This window comes from Abramis brama, assembly GCF_963993115.1.
Source record: "Abramis brama genome assembly, chromosome: 11".
Lineage (NCBI taxonomy): Eukaryota > Metazoa > Chordata > Actinopteri > Cypriniformes > Leuciscidae > Abramis > Abramis brama.
In genome coordinates this window covers 4,518,310-4,523,185 of record NC_139973.1, presented here as the reverse complement: position 1 = coordinate 4,523,185, position 4,876 = coordinate 4,518,310, and positions in this window count along the sequence as shown.

The following is a 4,876-nucleotide window of genomic DNA, read 5'->3' as shown; positions in this document are numbered from 1 at the left end:
ACAAAAAAGGGCAACATCATTAAATGTTTCATAAAAATGCATCACAATTGTTGGTAGAGCATGCATACTGAAATTCTTCATGTAAGTGTACCAGATGAATGTTTTGCCACACAGATGAAAATGTTAAACCTAAGAAAATGTACTGCCATGCTGTTATGCAATAAATTAACAGTGTTCTTTAATTGTAAACAATACTTTTCCATGATTTTTAAAGTGACATAATGAACTTATGTGTTAAAATGGCACTTCAGAAAGTAAAGATATGTAAGAAATGTTTACATTAAAACATACAGTAAATGATTATGAGCAGGCGGACCATAATTACCTGTACACTCCTAACAATCTTGTGTGGTTTATTTCCTATACAGTAGCTGTGTACGATGAAAATAGTGCAAAGATGTTAGACAAAGTAAAACTATAATCATGCTTCTGTAGTAAATGCAAAATTATCAACAAACAAACAAGTGTAGACAAACATTTTATATATATATATATATATATATATATATATATATATATATATATATATATATATATATATATATATTCTTAAGGGCACTCTACATTTTTCATTCAGAATGGTCTGTTTAGGTCTTGATTGAATTGCACTGGATTTTATTTAGTTAATTTAATTTCCCAAAAGGTGATCTAATTTGAATTTATTTGTGATATGCAATTTGATGAACGTTTTTTACAGTGGTGTTGGGGTTTGCACTCTGTCTTTTTTTCTTTTCTTTTTTTTTTTATTAATAATAATAAAAGTCATTTTAATATATTTTTACCTGTTATATTTTCTTTTTTTATACAACGTGTTGGATGAATACATTTAACAATAATAATAATAATAATACATTTTATTTGAAAGCGCTTTTCTGAGTACTCAAAGACACTTTATATAGAAAAAAGAAAAGAAAAAAAAGGATGAAATTTACAAGGATGAAATCTGCTTCAGGGTTGAGATTTAAACAATTACAAAACAGGCGACTGTTTTAACTGTTAATCACAGCAACCACATACAGGTCTCATTCAGACAAGATATGCTGACCCTATGTGATAACAATAAGAGGTCCAAGAAGGTGTTCTAAGCCTGGTGTGGTATTTGGTTTTAATCAAATTAATTGTGGAGAATGCTGACTCGCAGCAGTATGTGGACCTAACATGGTCAGGATGTGTTGTGCCATTTTGTTTAGAACAGGGAAATAAGCTGCAGGCATCATCTTTCCTAAGAAAGTTTCAGGGTCACAATTACCAGCCTGCTCTTTCAGAGCCACATTTTCTTGCAGTTTAATCAACTCCATTAAGTGATGCAACATTTGCCCACCTGAAGATCTGTTTTGCTTCCTCTGAAAACTCAGTGACATTTGTGACCAAGAATGGGTTCATGGGTATTTATCAAGTCTTTCTAAGAATTACTCACAAGAACACTGCCGAGAATTGACTTGAGAGTAAAAAAATGATTGGCTCAAAGCTGCACTTAAAAGTTAGTTAGTTCAGTCGTAATTTAAGTGAAGTGTAGGACTAAATCTCAGATGACTCTAAATTAGAGATGATTCACAACACTTTGCTGTGCCACAAACGGGATTTTGGATGACGACATTGGCATGGACCAATCACTGAATAGATTTCCTTATTTAAGAATATTCTAAGATAAATTCACATTGAATGGTGAAATTCCCAAGAGGAGTTTACATTCAACACACATTTGACAATAAATTATTTTCAAGAGAATACATTATGATATACACATTGGAAATGAAAGATAAACACGTTTCCACCGGGAGAAAGAAACGTACTCGGTTACCTAACGTAACCTCGGTTCTCTCTAGAAGAGGGAACGAGTATTGCGTAAGTTGCTTACGCTACGGGTAAAGTCATCTTTTCTCGAGATCTGAAGCCAAAAATTATCCTTAATTTTGTATTTATTGTCAACGCAGTGCGGCAGCCAGCAGACCATAGCAGGCTGTATCAGCGTGCTTATTGGCTGACCTGCGGCAACTGCAGCAGCCTACCGGTGAGCCCTGCGTGACGTCACGCTTCGCGCCCTCCACGCGTCACAGCCCGCCAGAATGGGTGTGGCTTAGCGTATATAAGGAAGGGCTCAACAGACTGAACTCTGGTTTTCATGACTGAAGCGAATAAGCTCGTGGCGCGAGCACGGCAGGTTACGCAATACTCGTTCCCTCTTCTAGAGAGAACCGAGGTTACGTTAGGTAACCGAGTACGTTCTCTTACAAGAGGTTCTCTCGTATTGCGTAAGTTGCTTACGCTACGGCAGTGGTTCTCAATTCCAGTCCTCGTGACCCACTGCTCTGCACATTTTGTATGTCTCTCTTATCTGACACACTCAGTTCAGTTCATGGAGTCTCTCCTGATGAGCTGATGATCTGGTTCAGGTGTGTTAAATAAGGGAGACATACAAAATGTGTAGAGCAGTGGGTCACGAGGACTGGAATTGAGAACCACTGCGCTACGGGAACCCCTTGTCAACGCCGTGCGCACCGAGCATCCACTGCATGAGTCCCGGGGAAGCCCGGGGAACATAGCATGCGGGAACAGGCGGCCAGCAACGCGGGCCAGCACATGTAATAAGCACTTCATAGGAATACAGAGCGTCTTTGCCGGTCTATGTATAAACATGTGGAGAAGGCGGCCAGCAGCGCGGGCCAGCACAAGTACATAAGCACATCATAGGGAAAAAAAATAGAGCGGCTCCGCCGGTCTATGTATAGAGAGTATCACCCTCTTGTGCAGCTGTATGGAGAATAGGCGGCCAGCAACGCGGGCCAGCGCAAGTGCACAAGCATATGACTGGGAAATACAGAGCGGCTCCGCCGGTCTATATATAGATAATCTCATCCCTAGTGCAGCTCAACCAGAAGAGCTAGTAGTACGTGAAGTAGCCTGCATGACAACTGGGCAGAACATACACATCACTTCCAGGTTGTAAAACCTCACGAATGTAGAGGGGGAGGCCCAGCCTGCCGCCATACAAATGTTGTGGATAGAAATCCCACTGGACCAAGCCCACGATGAAGCCATGCCTCTCGTGGAATGGGCTCTGATGCCCATAGGGCACTGCAGGTGTTTTGACGCATGAGCCGCACTATCACCATCTGGATAGGCTATGTTTCGAGGCGGCGAGACCCTTGGTGCGCCCGCCAAACGAAACAAAGAGCTGCTCAGAACGCCTGAAGGAAATTATGTAAATTCGTGATGTAAATTCTCAGTGCCCTGACGGGGCATAGGAGGTTATCACTGTCCTCGCTATCGGATGCTGGCAGAGCCGACAGGGAGATGATCTGCGCCCTAAAAGGAGTGCCAATCGCCTTGGGGATGTAACCGTGTCTCGGTTTGAGGATGACTTTAGAGTCATTTGGTCCGAACTCGAGACACGCGGGGCTAACAGATAGCGCGTGTAAATCCCCCACACGTTTTACTGAAGACAGAGATATCAGAAAAACTGTCTTTAGCGAGAGGTATTTCAGATCCACGGATTCTAACGGTTCAAAGGGAAACGCTTTCAGGGCCTCTAGGACCAAAGAAAGATCCCAAATAGGAACCGAGGGGGGTCGCGGGGGGTTCATCCTCCTGGCTCCTCTAAGGAAGTGGATGATGAGCTCGTTCCTTCCTATCGCACGGCTGCGCGTCGACTCAGCGAACGCCGCAATAGCGGCAATGTACACTTTGAGCGTGGAAGGGGACCTGCCCTTGTCCAACAGCTCTTGAAGGAAGGAGAGCACCCACGAAACCCCACGCGTGCGTGGATCCAGGCTCTTTGTAGCGCACCATTTGGAGAACACTGACCATTTAGACGTGTAGAGTCTTCTCGTAGAAGGAGCTCTAGACTGCGTGATCGTGTTCACAACCCCCTCTGGCAAAGCAACGGGTATCCGTTGATTATCCACGCATGCAGAGACCAGCGCTCTGGATGGGGATGCCAAATTGATCCACCGGCTTGGGAGAGAAGGTCTTTCCTCACCGGGATCGGCCATGGGGCTACGTGCGACAGCCTCACCAGCTCTGAGAACCAGGTTTGGTTCTCCCATCGCGGGGCTATGAGGAACACTGAGTGGCGCGTTTCCCTGATCTTCTTGATTACCTGTGGTAACAGTGAGATCGGAGGGAAAGCGTACAGCGGGCAGCTGGGCCAGGTTTGGGCCAGAGCGTCCTCGCTCTTCGAGAGGAATCTCGGGCAATGAGCGTTGTCTTTTGACGCAAAAAGGTCGACTTCCGCTTTGCCGAAAAGGCGCCACAGTGACTGGACTGTCTGAGGGTGCAGAGACCATTCTCCCGGGGGAATGTTTTCTCTGGACAGTCTGTCTGGGCCGACATTCATGTGGCCCGGTACGTGCGCGGCTCTCAGTGAGCGTAACGAGTGATGAGCCCACATGAGAAGGCGTTCTGTCAGTTTGCAGAGATTCCTGGATCTGACACCGCCCTGGTGGTTCACGTAGGACACCACGGACATGTTGTCCGAACGGACTAGAACGTGGTGGCCCCGTATGTGTGGGAAGAAACGTTTGAGCGCGTTCTCGACCGCTATCATATCCAAACAGTTTATTTGGAGGCATTTCTCCTGGTCTGACCACAGGCCAAAGACCGGTCTGCCCTCGAAAAGAGCGCCCCAACCTAAGCTGGAGGCGTCTGTCGAGATAACTTTTCGGTGCGAGATGGCTCCCATTGTCACTCCCCGCTGGTATCAGTCGGCCGCTAACCAGGGTCTCAGTGCTGAAACGCAGCTCTGAGTCACTCTGATTCGTATGCCGCCGGACGCCCAGGCTCGGTGAGGCACTCGAGCATTCAACCAGCGTTGCAGCGGGCGCATACGCAGTAGACCCAGCTGAAGCACTGCTGCAGCTGATGCCATACAGCCCAG